The 19,593-nt window shown below is 46.3% G+C and overlaps 1 protein-coding gene across 2 annotated transcripts in view; it reads left to right on the plus strand.

The window, feature by feature from the left end:
* FAM117A (family with sequence similarity 117 member A) overlaps positions 1-19,593 on the plus strand; it is a 42,511-nt gene that overhangs the window by 1,306 nt on the left and 21,612 nt on the right. The window contains exon 1 of one of the 2 annotated variants that reach the window (XM_020871264.2): positions 11,998-12,061. The exons of the other annotated variant lie outside the window; for it this stretch is intronic. The gene's annotated coding sequence lies outside the window, so the exon portion shown is untranslated. Of the gene's footprint in view, positions 1-11,997; positions 12,062-19,593 lie in introns of those variants that run through there. 2 annotated transcript variants of the gene reach the window in all.

Here is a 19,593-nt window from a genome sequence, read left to right on the forward strand (position 1 = left end):
GATTCACAGCAAATGTGAAAAGATCACTGCACACTTCCAAAGCCTCAGGGTCTACCAAATGTACAAGTCATAGTCCCTGCCATCTGATGGTTAATGACATTCTCGAAACCAGAGTTTCTCAGGCTTTTTGTGATTACTAAGCTTAGTTCCAGCCCCTCCTGAAAGTGTGGTTGCTACGGTGCCTTCCTAGGTAGGAATGGGATTAAGAGGGTCTCTGAAGTAGAAAGTCTTCATCCGTCTGGACTTCATTGTAAATGTTAGCATTGTGTCTTGGAACACAGAAACTTGGTCAAATCTGGTAGCAAGATGGTAACCAACTAGTAAAAGTATGCCTAGAATCTGACGATGTAGAGCAAGGCAATGCCCAGACAAACTCAGGCCTATCGTGAACTGCTCTAAAGCAAACCACAAGAGTACAAACCTGTTGGTTTTGTTTGTGCCTCCTTAGAGTCAGGGAAGTTAGTAGAACAGCAAGCACCAGAACCTAGTCATTTTTAGTGGACATCAGCAGAAAGCCTGCCTGTGTACTAGTTGGAAATCTATTAGCAGTCATATTTTAAGAGCAGTTATGTTGTATAGAACTAATATTAAAAGGACAAACACTGGTGGATACTGTGAAAAGAAGAGTGTAGCTTTGGATGACTTGATTCTTTACGTGGCCAGTTCCTTTTTTAGGGCCAGGTACCCTAAGATACTGGTAAAAAACATAGGAGGCTAGAGCTCTGCATGATTTGTTGGATGATTTAAGACAGATTGAGTGATTTCTTGCTTATAGATTGGGCTGAAGGATTGTTTCTTCTCCATCTATTAGTATCCCAGAGGCACTAATAAGGCACTTACCTGGTCTGTAGTGGGATTATTTGTAGGTTTGCAGTGAAGCAGGAGAGAAGAAAGACGGGAGGAAAGAGCAGCCTGAGCCTGTGGACTTATTTGTGACCAAACATTAAAGGAATGTCCCTGGCCTTTGGTTTGGGAGTGCATCAGGTTTTCTGCATGTTAACTTTTACCTTTATGTGTGTTCAGATTTTTTCCATTCCTCGGCCTTGAGAAGTGGCAGAAGTGGTTTCCTCTGGGCCCGAAGGGTGTATGTGATAGAAGGAAATGCCTTGTGGTCATAAACCCTTAAGAGAATGGCTTTGGGTGCCAGAGTTAACCTGGGTATCCAGGTTCTATTTTTTACTAGCTGTGTGGCCTAGAAGAAGTTAAGTGACTTCGGTGCCTTAATCTCCTCATCTGTAGGGTATGAATAATAATATCTACATCATAAGAATCAAATGAGTCAATAGCTGTAAAGTGCTTAGAACAGTGCCTGGCAAGTAGAAGGTTCTCTTCAGTGTTTGCTGCTGCTTATATTGTTGTTATTTTCCCCACCCAGCCAAGGTGAAAGCCTGTTGGCCAGCGCGCATTGCCTTTTCAGGCTTCAAAGAGCAAACTCATATTGGTCTGAAACCAGTACTGTGGCTTTCAGAATTTCAGGGCCTCCCCTTGCACTTTTATTCACTCATCTTTTAAAATGGGCTTTCTAAACAGGGCTCTGAAACCCAACTGTTTAAAAAAATGTGAGCTGGAACTGAGTCTCAGAAACAATTGTGTCGTCACTGTTTCTGTTTCCCATCTCAAAGTGATGTAGTGCTCAGGGCTGTGCAGTTATCTCTCCACCACACACCCTGTTGTGTTCTTGACAAGATATATTAGATGTTAGTTTATTTTATTTATTTATTTTTGGTTGTGCTGGATCTTCAGTCCTGTCTGCTTTTCTGTAGTTGCAGCAAATGGCTCTTCTCTAGTTGTAGTATTACTTCTCTTGTTGCGGGAGTATGGGCTCCAGGGTGCGCAGGCTTCAGTAGTCGCGGGTCGTGGCCTCAGAGGTTGCAGCTACCGGGCTCTTGAGCACAGGCTCAGTAGTTGCGATGCACCGGTTTAGTTGCTCCGGTGGCATGTGGGATCTTCCCAGATCAGGGATCCAGCCCTGATAGGAGGATCTCCTGGTAAGAGGATTCTTTACCACTGAGCCACTGGGGAAGTCCTAGATGTTATTTTTTTTAAAAGGAGGGGTTAAAGATTTACCTTCTGTGGCCATTCTTCCTTAAGGGATGTCTTCATAAAGTGAGGAAGCCTGGGCTTTTATGAGCCTGGGCGAGGGGTGTGGAAGGCAGAAGAGTGGAAAGAAAAATGAAGATCAACTCTTAAGAAGCTAAGAGCTCCTAGTAGGTAACAGAAACCCAGGAGAAATTTCTTACTGCAGTTTCTTCTTTGTAGGTAACAGGAACCCAGGAGAAATTTCTTACTGCGGTTTCTCCTTTAATTAAATTCTTGTTTGTGTCTTATGTCAGTTGGAGTCTGTTGACTTTTAAGTTCTTCTTGGACAGACTGATGTTGCACAAAATCGGGCTAGGAGGTGAACTGTTCTGGGCTCCAGTCTTACCTATTCTGTTTAGTGTCTCTGTCTCCATGTCCTGAAAATGAAACTAATATTCAATCGAGGTTTGCAAATTCTTCCCTAGATGACCAGCCCCACTGGCCAGCTGGGTGCTGGGGGAGCCAAATGCTGCCTCTGAATCTCCTCTGCCCACTAGATTGTTCTTAAACCAAGGCTTGGCATTATGGCCTGCAGACCAAATCCAGGCTTCTGCCTGTTTTTGTAGATAAAGGTTTATTGGAATATGGCCATGCTCCTTCATTTATGTATTGTCTGTGGCTGTTTTTGCACATTGGCAAAATTTGAGAAGTTTTGCACAGTGATAGAGTTGAGTAGTTTTGATAGAGACCAAATAGCCACAAAACCTGAAGTATTTACTATGTGAACTTTTCAGGAAACAAACAAAAAAATGGCCTACCCCTTGTCTTCCACAATGTTCCTGACCAATATTCCTGTATAAAGACGAGTTTTAAATGTATGTAGTATATACCTCTGCCGAAAATCCTAAGGGAGCAAAGAAAACTCAAGCCTGTATCCCCACTCATATTTTAGGGAAAAAGAAAGGGACATTATCAACTTCTAGTCAGTTCTCAGTCTTTATAGAAGATCAGCACATGTAAACCCAGGCTACTCACCCCCACCCTTGTCAGGTGACGTGTTTAGTAGATATAAACTAGTTTGGATTTACATAAAAGCTTAACTGTTAGGCAAATTTGCATCTCTTCCCTTCTTACCCTCCTTCCAAAACTAACAACCCACAGTTGCACTGAACACATTTCAAAGTCAGATGGAAATTACTTTGGGCTTATCTCCTGTTTTGGATTCTTCTCCTTACCTTTCATTTTTCTGAACAGATCATTGAGAGGTGGCATAGTCATGATTGCCCTCAAATACTGACTTCCCCACAGGGACATAGAAGCAAATGTCCACGATCAGGTTTTCCACGATGGCTGTCTCAGTGAATGTAAAGCAGCATTGTTATTAGCAGTGCTATTGGTAATTATTAAACTCTCTTTCCCTGCCATGCTTCTGTAAACTTCGTCCTTAGGGATGGGTGTTTGGAGAGGTATGGAACAATAAAAGAGGTTGTTTATTAGCGACCCTCATCAGACCATGGTCCTTCTGGACCTTGGTGTTAGAAACAGCCTGGAGATTAGAATAGAGTGTAACTTTTCTGTGCCACAGAGCCATCTGCCTGTAAAGAAGCATGGGGCTGCAGTTACAGTCCTTTAAGAGCTACAGTTGTCCTTTAAAAACCTGTGATTGAAGCAGCTTCTGTTTGGGAGGCATTAAACATGAAGCACTTCCCAGCCTGACACTGCTAGCTTGCTTTTGACAGCTTTGCTAGCACTAGGCACATGGTCAGCAAAATGCACTGTTGAAGTATCTGACTCTTAAATGTTATCACCAATGATGGCATCCTTGAAATTGGGGGCCACAATTCCTAACTACTTATCCTTTTGGTACCCAGAGAAGCGTGGGTCCATGTGTTATTCAGTATTTTGTACAGCAAAGGATTATCCATATGGGAAACTCTCCATCTTAGGTAACATAGAGTGAGGATTTTTCAAACTATATGAGGTCAGTGGAGAAAGGCTGAGAACAATGGTGGGGTGTGGCGGTAAGAGGACGTTGTTTTCTCTGGTTCCAGATATAGACTATCCTCTAGAAAATTTGAGGCAGGATTGGAAATTTTTCATAGTTGGGTTGGCAATATGAGTGTTGCCAAAGTGGTTGGTGGGCTTAAGTAGTCCAAGAACATTTCACCTGCATTTTCTGCCAGTTTATAATGAGTGATGTGATGGGCACCAAGTCCACACTATCCCTTGGATCTTAATGGAGCATCCTCCTCCAGATTCTTATAATTCTCATGTAGAGCCTTGATGCCAAAGGATTCAGATTTTATTTTAGGGTGTGACATATTCTGGGGGCAGGTCTGGTTTTGAGTTCTTTTTGACACCATCATATATATCAAATGCTATATGACACTAGCACAAATGCTTTACTAGACTTAACCTGGGCTTACTTTTATTCCGCAGGCAGCTTGGAGCCCTTTGAAAGGGCTGGAAGGGAAAACCTTGTGTTTCTTCCCATTTCGAAGTGAAGGTGGGTCACTACCAGCAAGTTAGTTTGGTGAGATGGGGCTGTCTCATCTTTTATCACCCTCTGAGATGGATAGAAGAGGGATCAGGGAAGAATGAAAACAGAGAAAAGATGAATGAGAAATCTGGTGATTTGAGTCTTCACAGAGGGCTCCGTTATTTGGTTTGCCACTTTATGAATTAACCAAACATCAGCCAAACTAGTCACATTGTTGGGTCCAAAACAAATCCTGATCTCAGAGAGAAAAGAGCTTGGGATTATATTTGAAGTTATAAATGATCTATGCTCCAGTTCCTCTCTGGTCGTGTGGAACTGAAGGGGCTCTTGTTCTTGGGAACAGCTGTCTGGAGGGAGGCTCTCCACAGCTGGCTGCTCTCAGCCAGGCCTCCAGCGCATGGTCCCTGCTGAACTTCCTGGGTTTGAAAACTCTTCCTGGCACTTTGTTTTCTCCTCCACACTTTTCCTCAGAGTTGCTGCAAAACTGAATGCCCAGCTTGGAGTTATTTAAGTATTTGTCCTCAAGCCCTGAATTTACTTCAGTTGACTTTTACTTTGTGGGAGCACCACAGCCAATCAAGGGTGACTTTAATGAACTTAAAAGAATGCTATCAAAGTATTTCATAATAGGAAAACTTTTAACTCCAGTGCCTGGGGAACCTGGAACTAAAGTCCGGGCTGTGTGCAGACACTTAGCCCAGAGAGCTGACACCAGGGGTGGTGAGCGCCCTGGGGTCAGCTCTGCTATACATTCTGGAAGGGTGGAGGTTGGCGGGGGATGCTGGGGAGACACCTCCAAGGGCTTTGGATGATCTGAAGTGGCAGGCTTTAGGGGTGGGGGAGCTTTCTCTCAGACGCTACCCAACTGTGACTTCTCAGAGTTGGCAGGATTTCGCAGGCAGAGTGGTAGTTTGGGGTGCCACTTCTCTGACCCTGTGCGCCCCATCTTGCAAATGGCGGATGGCTTTCCCAAGAGAAACTTTGTTAACAAGTGTAGGTCTCGTTTACCACCTGCTCTGCTGCTTGCCTCTCTCATCATCTGATCCTAAATAAAAACATGCAGGAGAGCATGGAGGTCTAACCTCCTTTAGAGGCAAAAGTAGGATTAAACATACAGCTCTGAAAGCAAATTACTAACACATGCACTGGTGAATAAAATGTAAATTCAAGCTAGAGGAGGTACAAAATGAAGGAATATTTAGAATTAGGTAGGATTAATTAGAGAATTACTGAGATGTCTCTAGTAGGCTTTTTTTTTTTTTTTAAGTTGGCCAGTGTATTATTCTCCCTACGGTTAAATTAAATTTTTACTCTCTCCCTTCCCCTTTGAAAGTGGCATTAGTGTGTCCTTGTTTGGTCAGCTGTGCTCTTTAACTTTCTCAAATCTCTTCAGCCCCTTCTGCCCCATGTTGGAAATTGTGTGCCTGCCTTTTTAAAAGATAGGCACCTCATGTTTCAAGTTCAAGTGCAGTGGAACTCACCCTGCAGCTTGAACAGATTTGAGTGTTTTTGCAGAGGGAGGGCCAGGGCAGATGGGGAGTGTCATGCTCAATAAATACTTGTTGGATGGAGTTGCTGGAAAGGCAGCAGAGGAGGGGGGAGTGAGCCACACTTCCCCAGGCTCATTTGAAATGGTTTTTCCCACTTCTGGTCCCCACACTCTCTCTTTAGCTACTTACAAGGCACCCCCTCCCCTCCTGAAGTGTTAGTGTTCTCTCTCTTCCAATCACTGGTCTCCCATTCATCCTGGTTATTGGGCTCAAAGCCCAGCTGGTGGCAGAGACGTGGCATTTCCATGGATGTCTTTGCTAGGCCTGTAGATTCTCTTCCCCCACACACTTAAAGCCAGAGGGTGAGCTTGGGTGGTTAGTTACCAGGTTGATCCATGGAAACAGCCAATGTTTAGGATTTTGTTGTGATTTTGGAAAAGAGCCAGCTGACCTGGCTTTAGGCTTAGACGTGTATATGGGTGAGAAGCCAAGGATGAAGGCTGGATGTCCTTTCATTCCAGGTGGATTTACACCAAATTCCTAGGAGTGCTATAATGTATAAGGAAAGCAGAATCTGAATTAGCAGCTTTCCTGGGCTAGAGAACAGAATTGCCTAGCTTGTTGGCTAGACAAAATTGTTGGCTTTAGGGTGGCCAGAGGTGTGATCAGGCTAGAAGCTCCCATCCCAACCCAGGCACCATCCTTTATATTAATACAAAACACTGCTGTTTCTTCTCTTTTCCCCACCAAATGGGGGAATACTGGAAAGAGATGCTCACTGTCATTCTCCAAGCCCTGATACCTACACTGTCATGTGTAGAGCCTGTGTTCTTCTGCCAAACTGCAGGCCTGGTGGCTTAGTCAGAATGGTTTCATAAACCTGCCCAGCTGGGGGTAACTTTGAACAGAGTAAAAATGTGATTGTAAGGGAAAAAAAGCAACTTCTCCCCTCCTCCCCTCTTCTCCACCCCCCAACCCTACTGCCACATACTGCTTCCCTTTAAGAGTTTTTTGTGCTCTGCGTGTGTTTGATCGCCCACACAGCTTTGAGAGAACCGCAGCTGATAACACGTGCGCTCCCTGCCCCACACCTGCAAGCTGGCTGAGAACCTGATGCCTGGCCCCTATTTGGCGATTGTCTTGTAACTCATGCCCATCAGATATGACACACAAATTGGAGTTGAGGGTGGAGTGGATAGCATTTGGCATGACAGAGGATGCAACCAGAGAACTTTCACAATATTGTGTCGTCTGGATTTCGAGGTTGGGGAGGGGAGGCCCACGCAAGGCCATCCATGTGTTGTGTGCACATTTTAATGCTGGAGGCAGCACCTGGACTCTTTCTCATTAGAACCTCTTTCCTGGGGAGTTCTCTTTTCCTGGAAGGCTAAAACAGCTGCTTCTGTGGAAAGAAAGTTTGGATCCCAACCCAAGAAATCCCCAAAATCCATGTGCATTTTTCAGGGAAGCTGAGAATGTGGGTAGCGTTAGTTGTGACAGTGCATTCTGCATATTTAGTTCTTTGTTGCTTGTGGTCGGTACCCTTGAACGTTTTTCCTTCATTCTCATCAAAGACCTGCAGGTGCAGGTGGCATTTGCTTGTTTTTGCAGATAGGAAAACTGAGGCCCCTAGAGGAAGTGACTTGCCCAAGACTGTGTGACTAGTAAAGCGCTTTTGCTCCTAATCCAGGGCTCTTCCCACTTACGTGTGGAGAGTCTGTGAGGAATTCCCCTCCAGGCTGGCATCTTGTGCTGCCTGCCCGCACACACCCAGCCTATTTCCCTTCTGCTCACATACCTGTATACCAGGAGCAAAAGTTCATATGTTTAACTGACCAGAAGAGAATTAGAAAAATGGGCTGCAGAGAAGTCTGTTTGTTCCTTTAGCACTCCATAAGTAACTGTCCACTTGATGTGGCTGACTGGAAGCTGATGGTAACAACATTATATGTGTGATATAGTGGCAGCTTTTGAGTATTTCCAACTGGTTTGAAATATGCAATTTTCATGCGGAATGAGAAGCTAACCAAGAGGCAGGGTTTTCCTACCTCTGTGGAGTCATGGTTATGGTTACTGAGCTTTGACCCATGTCAGGGAGATATTCTTAAGGTGGAGCTTATGGGAGAGGGTGTCTTTCTTATGTGTAAGTGTGGAATCCCCCAGAAGCACCCAGATAAATGTGGGTGGTGCATTCCTATGGTGGGGAGGTATGTACAGATGGGATTGTGGCTTAGATGACAATTTAGCCCTGCATATAGGGGATCACTGGTGCAGACCTCCACCACCCTGACCATGTCCTGCCTGAATGTATCTCTCTTCTAGCTTTAGATTAACTGGGAGTGGAGTCATTGTGATGCCTAGGGCCTATGTGAGACAAGTGTGTATCCAATAAGGGGACCGGCAGGGACTTGAACTCAGGAGAAACCTCCATCTGGGGATGTGGTATCATGGAGAACTGCCTGGGCTGCTTCCTAGGGAGGGTTTTGGGCAGCTCTGACTTCCTTATTTCTCTTACAAAACCTGTCTTTCCCAGTTATTTCCCAACTGCATAGGTAAAGCCCCATTATAACAAATATAAATATAGTTCTATATAATAAAGTTGTTTCCATGCTTCATATAAATGCTTTTGTTGTTGTTGTTGTTGTTTTGTGTTTTTTTTCTTGTTTAAAGAAAAAGAAAAGAGTAACCAACTATCTTATGTAAAAAGTACTTTTTCTGGTCCCTGTCCATGTAATAGTTCATCTCTAAGCCAGAATACTCGAGTGCTTACTTTTGCTTTGGAGGTGGGGAGTGGGGAGGGGGGCTGTGGACCCATCACCAAATAGCATGCCCCACTTGGCTTTTTCTTCATCACAAAACTCCCCCCCTCCTGGTTGTTTAGACAGACTACCACACAAAACCCAACAAAGGACAGTATGTGTTGTGTAGCTGGATGTGAGTGTGTGTGTGTGTGTGTGTGCGTGCGCGCGCACATGCGCACGTTTTAAGTGAGAACATGTGGGTGCTGGATGTGACTGTAGGAGAGCATGTATATGAGTGTGTATGTAAGGAAAAGTGCATGTGAAAGAAAGCAAATGATAAACTGGACAAATGTTTAACAACAGGCAAGTCTGGGGAGAGGGCGTATGGGTAGTCTGTGTACTATTCTTGTTCTTACATTTATATGTTTGAAATGCTTTCCAAATAAAAAGTTTTGAAAAATGAATATATGCTAGGCTAATTTGACTGTATCAGGAGTTCTTTAGAATGGACATTTTCTTCTGTCATCCTTATAACATTTCTTATTCTTCCCATTTAACAGAAAGAACAACCGAAGCTCAAAGAAGTTAAGTGACTCGTCTTGAGTTCATGTAGCACACTGAGGCAGGATTTGGGCCCAAGTGTTTACCGTTATGGTAGGAGACTGCAGCTTGTCCCTGCTGCTTGAGCTGGACAAGGTTGGCATCAGATTCTGAGAGCCACCGGGTGCCTGCTGCCACATGTCTGAGCCCAGTCCATGCCCCACATTGACCCAGCAGAGGGGTCAGCAGTGGGGTCAGCAGTGTTGGAGCAGGCTGCTAATCTGCACTGAGCATGTTCAGGATGTCCAGGTATCTTCTAGGGAAAACTGCTTCCTCATTCTGAGAAACGTTCTCACTCTGCTCGTCATTCCGCTCTCTTCATTTCTTAAAATACATGAAATCAGAAGGCTTTCTTGTGTGCCAGAGCTGCAGGGTAATACCACTCTTCATTTTTATAGTAGAAATCTGAGGGGAAAATAGATTGAGTTTTGTTTATTAATAGAAAGTGATGCCAGATTATAGGCTGGGCCAGGCAGCTTTCTTGGCTGTGTACCAGTCTGCCTGTTGCGCCCACCACCTTGCGAGTGTACAGGAGCCTATGCTTTAGTGCAGCTCATCTCGCCAAGTAGACAGGAGTTACAACTTCATACACAAAGGAAGGGCTGCACTGTCAGTAAAAATCTTCCACTGACCACAGGGCCCCAAGAGGAGTGGATCTGGTCATCGCTGCTAAGCAGTGTTAAGGGTCCAGATGTTACTGTTTGTTCCCAGCCCTTGTTCTCTGACTCCACACTGCGTACTCTGCATCTCTCTCTGCTCCTTCAAGGCACTTGAATTATTCCTGACATTTTTGTTTACGGACATTTCCTGCCAGCTTTCAGAATTGGGGTAAGTGAATGAGTCCAACTCTACTTCTTAACATAGAAGAAACAGTTTTTAGAAAATCTTTAGTTTTAGTATGTGTCCTTTACCTAAATTTCCACACTGCGACCACCCTGAAGTGTGAGACTATGATTAAGTTGGCCTCAAAGGACTTTTTTCAGGTACTCCAGCCAGTTATGTGAAATGGACTCATGAGCATTTTACTATATTGTGCTGTGCTGTGCTTAGTCGCTCAGTCACGTCTGACTCTTTGGGACCCCGTGGACTGTAGCCCACCAGGCTCCTCTGTCGATAGGGATTCTCCAGGCAAGAATACTGGAGTGGGTTGCCATGCCCTCCTCCAGGGGATCTTCCCAACCCAGGGATTGAACCCAGGTCTCCCACATTGCAGGCAGATTCTTTACAGTCTAAGCCACCAGGGAAGCCTAAGAATACTGGAGTGGGTAGCCTATCCCTTCTCCAGGGGAACCTCCTGATGCAGGAATCAAACTGGGGTCTCCTGCATTGCAGGCGGATTCTTTACCAGCTGAGCTATCTGGGAGGCCCCTTTAGTATATTACTATGCCAGTTTTTATGCTTCTGTTGTTTGTTCTTAAGCAGTTATCAAGCTATATAGGCTATCTCCAGTGTTCTTTTGGCTCTGTCTCACCCCAAAATCAGCGCCTGATGGATAGCATCCAGAATCCAGATAAGATACAGGAGGAAGAGAAAAGGCTGTCCCCAAGGTCTTGCTGGGCGCTGTGCAGTGTTGAGTCTTGTGGTAGAGCTGCTGTACAGATAGCCAGAGCTGTCTACTTGGGGGCACCCTGACCACTGAGTCTTTTTCTTCCGGCTCTTAGAGGCATGGAGGGGACATCTTGGTAATTGACACCGCAGTCTGTTCCCATGGATCACATTCTCCCTTTGCTTCAGGAGGATAAGCCTGTTTTTTACCTGACTCATAAAAGATATCATTACTCTCGAGCAGCTTTTGGTTGACAGGCAGATACAAAACCCATCATGAATGGGGAAAATGGTATAACCCTCCTTCTATGTCCTCCTCAGCCCCTGAAAGCACATGTGGAGAGGTCACTCGACAAGCATCCTTCTGCTGTGAAGTCATCAGTGGTCTCAGGTGTACAGTGATGGTAGGAAAAGTCTTCCCAAGGTCATACCTTTCCAGGCTCTTTCTAGAGGAGTCATCTAATCTCATGTTTCAGACAGGGTTTACCCTGGAGGGACTATATGACCTTTGAGCCCCCCTTAGGAGATCTAAGCAACCAGCACGACCAGGGCTTTAGAGCAGGGGCTGCCCTGGAATGTTGCCTAGCACACTTTGGGGTTTTTCCACCAGGCACAGCCTGGGAATTTGCCTGGGATTTGAGGTCAGGCTGGATCAGTTCCAGAATGTCAGAGGCCAGGTAGGGAATCACCTGGTGGGATGGAGTGGTCTCTTGGGTATTTCCGTTTTGAAGCTGGGAACAGAGTAGAACTTGAGTAAAGAGATGGACATAACCAGAGAAGACTTTGCAAGTGGGACAAACTGATCCATGGAGGTTTTCAAGGCTTTGAGGGTTGAGCAGAGTCAACCCTAGTAGAATTTTGGACCCTGAAGGCAAAGCCTGGCCCTGAGAAACAGAATTGATTAATTGCTGTTTAAACCCTCCTCACCAAACCCCAGCCCAAAGCAAAATGAGCCAGAGCAGAGGTCCTGTCAGACCTACTGAGGTGGAGCGAGTGAGCAAACCTGCCCCCTGACCTCTGACGGCTACTCCGCAGTTACCACGTGACAGCCCTTCTGCCTGTGGCAAGCCACAGGTAAATTGAGTGCTATTTATACTCTCCTGCTTGGGGGAGGAGGTGGGAGAGATGGTCTGGGAGCCCACAATACAACTGTCTGATCAGCCCAGGTAAGACATATCTCACTTTGACTTTCTGCCTGTTGTCTCCCTTGGCTAATTTTGCCCCAGAGGACAGCATGGGCTTTGGGGCTTTCAGTTTAGCTGACTCTGTCAGTAGCCATCTCTTATTATTCACTCTTTAACAGTTGGGGAGTTCTAGAACTAGCTGGGACTCAAACTCTCCAGGTATAGCCTCCTGCCTTCTGGGAGGTGAATGTTGAGACCTCTGGGGCCTTGTGATGACCTTTCCCTGGAGCGCTTCAAGGGCAGGCACTACCATTTTCCTCATCCATCCCTCCTGTCCTGCTGAGCAGGAAGTTCTTCCTTTTATCTGGTTGGAATCCCTCCTAATTGAAGTCTTTTTCTCTCCTTTGTTTTTACACTCACACAGCTCACCTTCCTCCTGGGATCTAGCTACCTTCCCTTTAGCTCCATTTACTCATTTTCCTGGATCTCACTGGTTCCTGCATTCCTGCTAGAGAGCAGGAATGGCGAATGGATGCCCAGGGCTAACATGGTGGGGCTTACCTGAGGTGACATCCAATTCCAACTGTGTTCCTGGACCTGTGGGAACCCCTTAAGTCTGCCCAGTCTAGGGCTTGCTCCTGGGATGACATGCCACTTCTTAATTTAGGTGTTTTTTTTTTGTTTTAAAATTTTTGGTCATGCTGGGTAGCATGCAGAATCTTTGTTCCCCAGCCAGGGATCGAAACTGCCTCCATCCCCTGTATTTCCTGCAAGTGGGAAGTTAGGTCTGGGGCCTGATTTGATTCAAGTAAAACATTTTGGGCACGAACGTTTCATGGGTGAAGTTGTGTGCCCATAATGTATCACTTCAGGAGGCACATGGTGTCAGGTCTTCCATTACTAGTAATGCTGAGTTTCTCCAATGCAGTTTTACATTACTAGTAAAACTGAGCTGATGACCACCAGTTTTCCCATTGCAGAAGTACATTATTCTCTTATAAGTGGTTTATGGGGAGATGCTTCAGCGTTTAAATATTCTGTTCCCCACAATGTTTTTCCCAGTAGTTTTGGCATCCACTGATGACTCTTCCTGACTGAGCTGTTACTTTGGGAGTTGCATAAAACCAGTTCTAAACTAACACGGAAGGGCATGAGTATTAATGTGAGCTGTTCTAAAGAGGAATGAGAAATTTTGGAGTTTTGGAATCCACTGGCGGGGGAAGACAACAAATTGAGGCCATCAAATTCGGTCAAAGTCTAGGTTATTTTGTGTGACTTGGACTGATAGTAAATTGAGTATCAGCTGCTCACATATATGTTGCTGTCTGGCAATTCATGAGGTTAGGGAGAAGGCAGGCTAGATGAAGCTAAAAATAAGTCATGATTTGTTTACAAAGCAGAAATTATTTTGACTATTTGAACATTATCTGTAATTCTATTCTTATTTCCTTTTCTTTCTTTCACTCACTTTCCACTGTCCTCACTAGAAAAGGGATCCCTCCTTTTTAAATTGACGTTTTGTCTCACATGTCCAGTGAGTAGAACTCTCCCCTAGACGCAGGTTTGATTGTGCTGGTTCCTAATAGGGGAAAGGAATAGAACCCTTCCAGACTGAACCAAGGCATCCAGCCAGTCATGACAACTGAGTCTGACAATGAAACACAAGAGGGGAAATGAACTTTGAAAAGTCTTCTGTGGGGAAAAAAGACCTGTGTCTCAAGTTGCTCTGTGGCATTGGAGAAATGTGTGCATGAGGGTGTTCCCAGGCTCTCACCTGGAGAATTCCGGAGAGTATGTGGTGCATACACATTCAGAACAGAAAGCAGGGTAGGGTTCCCATCACGGTCGTCCTCTCACAGGATTTACTGTAGATGAACCTCCCCAACGTCTGGTTCTTCCTTCACCTCTTTTGTCTTTAAAGAGCTGACTGGACATCATGATTTCTTCTCTGCTTGCTAGGAATCAGATTGTTGTCCGGAGTGAAGATACTGAAGGTTTATGCCTGTCCTCTTGAGTTTCTAGCACTCCAGAAATTCATCATTCCCAAATAAGCAAGGTGTGAGAATTGTTTTTAGGGGGAGAAGGCTAGGCCGTGGCTACTTATGCTCTTCTTACAAAGGCCAACTAGATCCTAAAAGAAAGCATGCTCCAATCAGTAACTGCTAGTATTTTATCCTGTTTTAAGAATGTTGAAATCCTACAGAACTCCTTTTCAGAGACTTCAGATTAAAGGTGAAAAGTCCACACCACTTCCTTTTCTTCTAACTGCAGCTTCTTGAGAATTGAACAAATATCTAAGTAACTGCTGTTTTCTTTTTGTGAGCGCACACACACACTTACACACATACCCTATGGACTCACCCTTTCCCTCCTTGCTAGGAAGAGTCTGGGACTTCCTTATTTTTTCCCCACAGTGACACCTCCAAAGAGTTTCTCCTGATCCTTCTCTCCAACCACCCGTAGGTGTGGTCTGCATCCTGGGGAGTCAGACACACAGCAAGAAATGCTTTCACCTGAGCTGCACACTTAGATATGGAGGGAGTATTAAGTACAGAGAGTATTGAGGTCTTGGCTGAAGTTTTTCATTTTTTTTCTCTTTAGTTAAGCCTTCTTGGTAAGGGAAATGTGCTGTTACTCTTTTTTTTTCTTCTTTGTTTTTAATCTCGTTTCTTTAGTTTCTTCTCCCTGTTATGGTTGAAATGAGCTATTGCTTGGTGTTGAAAGAAGTGTTTAAAGCTCCGGGTTTAATTTTCCCAGCTGGGGTGGATGGGGTCTCCTTGGGCTTTCCAAGGAGGGTTTCTAACTCCTGTACAGTCATATTGGGGATTTCGGTTTGACCACAACTTCCCTCCAAAACCCACATGTCCCTGAGTTAAGCAGTTAAGCGGCGCGGGACCACAAGCAGCTCAGAAGACTGCCTGCACTGCTTAATCCCAACACACATACTAAAATGGAAAAGTAATCCCTATGAAGCTGCGAGAAGGAACTTCCCCTAATTACTGCAAATCTGGTATTGGGGAAATGTTTAGAAACTCTGAATCTCTGTTTTACTTTGCTCCCCTCCAGATTAGCATTCCTCCTTCCTCCCACCAACAAAAGTGCTGCATCACAGCTAGGAGACAGGACAGGGCCTGCTCCCCCAGTGTGCAACCGGCTGCCTGCCTCAGCCTCCTGGGCGGCCCTGCCTCTGCCTGCTCCCAAAGTGAAGATCCGTGACTGAAAAAAGCATATTGTTAGAAAAACATGTGTAATAGGATCTCATTTAAAAGTATATGCATATATATATGCCTACGTATGTGCCCCGAGATCAGGAAGGATTGCTCAGTAGTGATTTCTGACTGGTGGCATGCATCATTTTTATTTTCAGTTTTGCTAATCTGCATTTTTAAGGTTTCCTTTAATATATTTACAGCTTCTGTTATAATGAGAGTTTTTTCTCTTAAAGAGGGGAGGCGAGAAGACTAGTGCTAATGGTTCAAACCTCAGCAACATGAGAAAGCGACTAATAACTTGTTTGTTGAACCTGCCAGTTGCTGAGTTTTGCCACATGTGAAATCTCATTGGCTGTCTCTCTTCTTACTGCTGTAATCCTTCTTGGATATTTTGGGGTTACTGAGACTCACAGAGTGAGTCTGGAGGATGGATGGAGAGTAGCCTCATCTTACTTCCCAGGCTTCTCTCTCCTGCATTGCCCAAAAGATAGTAAAATAAGGGAAGTAGCCCCATAGCTGCTCAGCCAGGACCCTTTGGTCAGGGGCTGGTTTCTCTTTGTAAGCTGCTAAGCCTCTACCCTGCAGTCTAGCTCTGGCCAAGTTGAGAAGGGCAGCCACAGATGCCTCACTTCCTGTGTCATCTGCTGCCTTCCTCCTGCCCTGACCCCTCCTCCTAAGAGCTGTTGCCCTTCTCCTTTGGGTTCTTGGGGTGGGGGTTTGCTGGTGTGGTCAGGCCTGAGCTGGTTTCCAGCCAGAGAAATGAGGTCCTTCTGGAGTCAGTGGCTGGAGGAACCCCAGAGGCTGAGCTGGCAGCCTGGCGCTCAGGGATTATATTGGCTGCCCCCACTTCAGCCTGGTCAGAAGCTTCTTGTCCTGCTCCTCCTGTGTCACCATTGCTGGCTCATGATGGGCACTTAGAATCTGCTACTGAAGGAATCGATCGGTCTGCTGTGGTGTGCCTGGCCCCTCCTCAGCTGTTCATGTGTTTCCGTCTTATTCACTGCTCCCCAAGGCACAGACCCTGGACCGCCGGTCCTCTCCACTCAGAGGCCCCCTCCCCAAAGCCATACACAGGCAGCAGTTGGGAGACGGGGCCAAGTGGCTCCGGAAGATAGCACCTAAGGCTTCTTATCTCCGGTGTGTGCTGTTTTGTTTTTCCCATTTGCTGTTGCCCAAGAACCAAGGCATCCGCCACTGCTCAGCTGCATGGTGAAACAGCCTGGCCCTGTGCCAGGGAGCTTCGCCAGGTGGTTGGGCTGTGGAGGCTGCTGCATGCGATGGGCCGATAATACCCTCAGCACTGTAAACAGGACACCCCACCCTCCTGCAGCCACCCAGCCAGTGCCCCGGCAGCCTGTTGCTTTGTCTTGGCCTGTCGTGATAGGGGCGGCTCTTCTCAGACAGGGCAGCCAATTGTCCTGTTTCTCTCCCCCTGTTTCCCAAATCTGAGAGGGTACTTTCCAGAAATGAAACCAGTCCATTTTCCGACCACAAGCAACCGTTCTTTGTGACTTCTCAACGCTTCTCCTTTAACCGTAATCACACAATTGCAGGGCACAACCCCGTCCCCAGGTCTTTCCGGTGTACCCATGAGGGAGAGCCCAGGAGCTCCTGCTCCACTCGCAGTCACTCGGGGGACATGCCAGTCTGACCAGGGCGCTGATGCCTGCGCCTCCCAGTGGCTGTGTCCCCTGCACTCTTCTGTCTGGATGCTGTCCGGCCTGGGTGAGACCAACACCAGGGAAGGAAAAGGCTCTGACTCTAAGCTGCCCCCTTCCTTCCCAGGGGACGTTGGTGGCTGGAACTCACCCCGCGTGTCTCCTCTCCCATACTCCCCACTCCCTCCTTCAGTCCTAAAAGATCACAGCGTGGGGAAGGGTTAACTGACAGCAACTGGTTTGATGTAACCTATCTAACAAAGACTTTAAAGTCTTTTGCCTCTCATCTTCTGTTCATTGCAGCAGGGGTCTGACCGGTACCTCGTCTCAGATCAGCGGCTGCATTAGATTAGAAACAAAGTGCACAATAAATGTAATGTGCTTGAAATATCCTGAAACCATCCCCTCTACTCCAGGTCCGTGGAAAAATGGTCTTCCATGAAATCGGTCCCTGGTGCCAAAAAAGCTGGCATGTCGACGGTGGAAGAGCAGGTCTGGTGAGGGATGAAGGGTGCATGGTACGGGCTGCAGTCACATCACAGTGAGAGCCGAGCTGAGATCAGAACCAGATCGCTTGCACCCAAGTCCCTTCCAGATATGTCGGGGCCATGCTCTACCAGCCTGTGGCCCCTTTGAGGACAGCACAGAACATGCCAGTGTCTGACTTTGGCTTTGGTTTGTGTTGCATTTGGAGGGGAATGTGACACCTTGGTTTTGCACTTAATCATTTTTGGTGATTTTCCTTTCTTTGTGTGTGTGTGTGTGTGTGTGTGTGTGTGTGTTGAGGAGCAAGTCAGAACCGCCAAAACCCTGAGAGTCTTGGTGAATAACTTTGGTCAGAAATGACTGAAGGGCATGTAGAATTGACCAAAATGGGTGGTTGGTGTCTTACACCAAATTCCAGGATCTTGGGCCCTCCCCAGCCCTGGGGGTGCTGGGGAGTAATGTAGCCTCTGGTTACTGCCCTTGAGAGTGGACCCCTATAGTTCAGCAATGGGGTAGTCTGTGAAGGGTATCCATGGGCACAGTGTAAGACAGGCGTGGTTTCAGACATCCCTGGGGATACTAAACTTTCCCCCAGGTTTCAAAACCTTCTCCAGAAAACTAATCAACCATCTGCCTCCCCCCACCCCTGCAAAATAAATAAATAAATAAACAAACAGACAACCTGATCAGGCCCTCAGTCTCCTTCCTCACTCCCCTCCCTAAAGGAGCTGCCAGGCACTCTTCCTTCAGGTGTGTAGGCAGGTGTCCCACACCCTCAAGGGCATTACTGATACATGAAGGCCGAGAGCCCCCGTGAGCTGATGTAGGAAGAAGGGGGGTTGGATTTGAATGTATGACTGCTCCTCACTCACTGGGCGACCGAGTCCAATGTGAGACTGGACTTCTCTGTGCCTTGTTTTCCTTATCAATCTTTCTGGAATCCCTTTCAGGAAAACAAAAGACTGTACCCACACAAGTACTTTGTGGTAAAACTTGAAAGTATTATGTAAATGGGGGTATACTTAAAGCCTCAGAATGGAAAAACTCTAAAGGAGGTTTTTGCAACAAATTCTGCTGAGGGGCTGGGAGAGGTGTCTCCAAGAAATCTTTCTCCCCAGAGCTTTTTCTCACGCCTGGAGCCACAGCCCCCTTCCTTCCAACAGCAGTGAAGTGGCTGTTAGGATCATGGTGTTCTGGCCTCTATGCCAGTCTCTGGCTTATCTGCTTCCCACCTGCTCTTTGCTTCTCTTGTCATGTAATCTTGTAAACTTGCCCTCCAGAACCCCTACCTCATCCATGGACTCTTAGAGACAGTTTGGGAGAACCACAGGATAGCATTTTGGTGTCTGGCCAGGCTGTCAGCATGGGTCACAAGCTCCCAGAAATATCTGGATTGCCATCTTCTGATCTTAAACCAAGGACAGAAAAACAAGTGGTTGAAATGCCAGTGTAGGAGATGCAGCTGGGGCTTGAACCTAGCATGCCTGTCACTAACTTACTGAGCAACAGGTGCCGGGAAGAGGGGAAAGACATTGGGCCTCTCTGAGCCTCAGAGGAAAGGGACAAGCAACTCTGGGGGATTTACTCACAGGGAGCAGGGTGAGCATGGATATGCAAGGCGGACACTCTTGGAATCCAGGTGAATTAGAGCAGGCTAACCCTTATAGTAACAGGTTTTTGATTTTGTGCAAATACTTAATGTATCTGCCAGTGTTCAGCCCTATGCCCGAGATGCTATGTGGGGTTCAAAGATAAATTAGGCATAGCCCTTGGCCACTGGTTTTTTATTATCTGGGAGTTACAAATACTTGTCATCCGAGAGAGGCTGCGAAGTACTAGAAGAGGACACAGCAAGGGCTTCCCTGGGGGTCCAGCAGTTAAGATTCTGTGCTTCCACTGCAGAAGGCACGAGTTGGGTCTGGTCAGGGAATTAAGATTCTGCCTGCTGCACAGAGCAGCCTAGACAGAAAAGAAAGAAGGAAGAGTACAGAGTACTGAGGAAAATCAGAAAATCCTGACACATTCCTTCCAGGGGACCCAGGAGGCTCTATCAAGGTGGAAATGTTTAGGCTGGCCCTGATGGATGGGTCAGATTTTAGCCCTGAGCACATGTGCAAAACCTCAGAGGAGGGCAGGCCCAAGTCACAGGTGGGAAATGGTATACAGTGTAGTTTGTCTGGGACATAAGATACCTTGAAGAGTAGTGATGCGTAAAGAA

The sequence above is a fragment of the Odocoileus virginianus genome, chromosome 17 (genome assembly GCF_023699985.2).
Source record: "Odocoileus virginianus isolate 20LAN1187 ecotype Illinois chromosome 17, Ovbor_1.2, whole genome shotgun sequence".
NCBI classification, from domain to species: domain Eukaryota; kingdom Metazoa; phylum Chordata; class Mammalia; order Artiodactyla; family Cervidae; genus Odocoileus; species Odocoileus virginianus.